Here is a 4,176-nt window from a genome sequence, read left to right on the forward strand (position 1 = left end):
CACTAAAAGCTTCCAGATATCGTCTCCTGGGAAGAGAGAGTTTTACCCAAATCTTAAGTGATTCCACACCAGAAAGGGATGTGTGAGTGGGGAGGGAGGAGGCTGGGGTTGTTGTGGATTATCACCCCCTCCTAACTCTCACCTGGTTTGGGGTGGGTGACGGTGGACCAGCAAGGTTCCTGCTAGTTTAAAAGGGTTTTCTTTTTTTTTTTTTCCCCTTCTGCGATTTTAAATTTAAGTGGGGAGAGAGGGGGTCTGAGGAGAGGGAGGATTTGCATGTAAATCTCCTGGGCCTGGTACTGGATGATGGATCAATTATTTCTATTGTCTCTCCTGAGGGGAGGGGGGTCATTTAAAAAGAAGAAAGAAAATTGAGTTGAGAAAACCCCTTTGCTTCTCAGTATGGGCCAAATCCTCCCAGCCAGGGGAGCCATTTCTTGCTCCAATCTAGAAAATGGTTGCTTTAAAAACAAAAAAGAACAAAATGAAACAACAACAAAAAGAAATGTAAGGAAAGAAGAAAAGAGTAAGGAGAAGGAAAGAAAATTTTACTGGATGCATAGAATAGATCCAGGTTTGACAGGATTTCATTTTTTTCCCTTAATTGAATGATATACAATACAGATTTCCCAGGTTCTTTACAATGTGACAATGATCCTTATTGTAGCCTTGAGAAGTTGCCTTTTAGGTACTTTAAGAAAAATGTTTTCTTTCAAAACCAGCATAGTCCAGTTTTGTCTCCAAGCCATCTGGGAATGGGAAGGTTGTCCTCTCCTGCCCTACCTGGCCCGATCTAAGCCCTGGAACTGTTCCTTCAGCTCTCCCCTCCTACCTTACCTCCTCCAGGACATCTTTAGAGCAAGTGCCAAGCCTCAGAGCTGAGCAGTGAAAACAAAAAGTATAGGCTCCTATACTCCACCCAGGAAACCGAGAACAAATCTCCCATGGAAATTCAGCATCTTCAATTTCCTTCCGTGACAAGCTTGTTTTCCTGCCCTAAGGCCAGGCTGGAGTGACAGTTACCCTTCCCCAGCCACCCCCCAACTCAAAGGGAGAGCTGGACCTGGAACAAAGAAATAAAAGACGTTATTTCATTCACTCAGTCCACCTTCCCTTCCTTCAGCACACTTTTACTGAGTTTCCTGACTTCAAACCACGGTGGTAGATTATGAGGGATGTAGAGATAAATGGCAGCATCCTTGCCCTTGAGGAGTTTATGGCATTCCAGAAGGAAGTGATCCTATGAAGATCTCCCATTGATCTAGCATTTTTTAAAAATATATTGATTTTTTTATAGAGAAAAGGGAGAGGGATAGAGAGCCAGAAACATCGATGAGCTGCCTCCTGCACACTCCGCACTGGGTATGTGCCCGCAACCAAGGTACATGCCCTTGACCAGAATCGAACGCAGGACCCTTGAGTTTGCAGGCCGACGCTATATCCACTGAGCCAAACCAATCAGGGCTTATCTAGCATTTTTACATGAAATAAGAAGCCATGGTATTTCATGATTACTCTGGCCTTTCATGTGAGGGATTTGAGCGTGAACACGACCAGAACCTGCATCTTCAGACAATAGACCAACCCACAGCGCTTTCCATTTCACCGACTTGCCTTTTGATTAAAGCAGGTCTGTAACGAAAGGAAATTAACAAACTCTCTGTTTAAACATTTCATGATATCTTTTTATTGTGCTGTTGGTTTTTTGTTTTGTTTTTTGTTGTTGTTGTTGTTTTTTGAGAGAGAGAGAAACATCAGTGTTAGAGAGAAACATTGATTGGTTGTCTCCTGCATGTATCCCAACCAGGATTGAGCCCAAAAGCCAGGTTTGTGCCCTGACTGGGAATTGAACCCAACAGATTTTTAAAATATGAAACTACAGCCGAAACTGGTTTGGCTCAGTGGATAGAGCGTCAGCCTGCGGAATGAGGGGTCCCAGGTTCGATTCCAGTCAAGGGCATGTACCTTGTTTGCGGGCGCATCAACAGTGGGGGTGTGCAGGAGGCAGCTGATCAATGTTTCTCTCTCATCAATGTTTCTGGCTCTCTCTCTCTCCCTTCCTCTCTGTAAAAAAATCAATAAAATATATTAAAAATAAAATATAAAACTACACAGCCAAAATAATTTCTGAGTGACAAAGTTAAATGTCATAATAGTAAAAAAAAAAAAAAAAAAAAAAAAAAAAAAAAGTACCTTTCAAAACACGAAGTTAGCCGAGACCGGTTTGGCTCAATGGATAGAGCATCGGCTTGGGGACTGAAGGGTCCCAGGTTCGATTCCGGTCAAGGGCATGTACCTTGGTTGCGGGCATATCCCCAATAGGGGGTGTGCAAGAGGCAGCTGATCGATGACTCTCTCTCATCGATGTTTCTAACTCTCTGTCTCTCTCCCTTCCTCTCTGTACAAAATCAATAAAATATATATATATTTAAAAACAAACAAACAAACAAAAAAACCCACGAAGTTACATGAATTACTATTCAATCAGCAAAACTCCTTGGGTTCGTAAGGTAATTGCTACCATTCATTGAGCTCCTACTGAGCACTGCACATACATTATGTGTATGCCTCCAAAGTAGGTGTTACATTTTGTTTGTGGATGAAGAATTTGACCTCAAGTGAAATTTGGCCACTTTCTCGCTATTATATAGTAAATAATAGAACTAAGATTTAAACCCAGGCCTGTTTGGTCTTAAAGCTGTGTTCTGCCCGGTTCAGAGATTGAGCATCGGCACATGAACCAGGAGACTGAGGTTCAGTTCCCAGTCAGGGCACATTCCTGGGTTGTGGGCTTGATCCTCATTAGGGGGCAAGCAGGAGGCAGCAGATTGATTATTTTCTCTCATCATTGATGTTTCTATCTATCCCTTCCTCTCTCTGAAATCAACTAAAAATTTTTAAATTTCTTTATTGATTAAGGTATTACATGTTAATTTTTTTAAATACCTGTGTTCTGTCTCCTACACCACATAGCCCCTAATGTCTATAAGAATTGTGTGCTTTTATGCATTTAACAAATATATGTTGACTGCCAGACCCACCCCTGTTCTGTGGAGCTTATAGTTTAGTGGGAGAGTCATTCATCATATAGTCACTTAAATGGGTGTAAAATTGCCCCAGGTTTCAGTGCTATGAAGGGAAAATCCATGGTGCTGGAAAAGCATAATGGGAGAGGGATCTGAGTGGGGGAGGCAGCGGAGGCCTTTGTGTGGTTGGAATGAGGAGTAAAGCAGGATGAGGGAAAGAAAGGCCAGCAGGTATCAGACCCATGGGGCCTTGCAGACCTTATGTGTAAGGTGCTAGGTGTAGAAATATGAACCCACCATCTCAAGGAAGGGAAAGGCATTCTGAACACCGGGAACAGCATGTGCAAGGGCATGGTGGGTGAAATAAATGGATGAGAAGGGGCACAAGTATATAAGTATTTGGGCCCTGTTAGAGCCCCGTGTACATCAGGGAGTGAGGGCAGAGGAGGTTTTAAATAAGCAGGGACCTTATATCCCATGTTCACAATCTGGACTCTTAGAGATAGAGATACATACACTAGAATGTTTAGGGAAGGAAATTGGTTACAGTTAAGTTTTAGACAGTGCATTTGGGCAGCTGTGAGGAGCATGACTTGGCTGAGTCAGAGACACCAGTTAGGAATAGCTTGCAAGACTCCAGGTGAGAGATGGCAAGGGCATGAACTGGCTGTGGCAGTGTACACGGAGAAGAGAGGGAGAAGGGAGAAAGCCCAACAAGGTTTCTGACCAGATGACCTGATATCATTAACCAGGCTGGGAAACACAGGGGCAGGGTGAGTAGTGAACATAATCAAGCCAGCCCAAACCCATGGTATGTCCATAGGCAGGTGTCCAGAACACAGATAGATCTTCTAATCCAGTGCCCGGGAGGGAGCTCTGAGCTAGATTTAGATCTGGTACATTTAGCCTGATTGGAGCTGTCAGAATGGCTAAGATCACCTAGGGATTGGGTGGAAAGACCAAAGCTTTGGGGATGCCAACATTTAAGGACCATGAGACTATTGAGGAGGGAAAGGGAAAAGGAGTGGGAGGGCCAGAGGAGAATGTCACAAGGCTTGTTATTCCTGGTCTGGAGCCTCAAATCAGAATTGTTATTTACCTTGCTTCAGTTGTGAGCATTAAATGATATAGTGTATAGCACTCACTTGAT

Source organism: Pipistrellus kuhlii, unplaced genomic scaffold, assembly GCF_014108245.1.
Source record: "Pipistrellus kuhlii isolate mPipKuh1 unplaced genomic scaffold, mPipKuh1.p scaffold_m20_p_22, whole genome shotgun sequence".
Lineage (NCBI taxonomy): Eukaryota > Metazoa > Chordata > Mammalia > Chiroptera > Vespertilionidae > Pipistrellus > Pipistrellus kuhlii.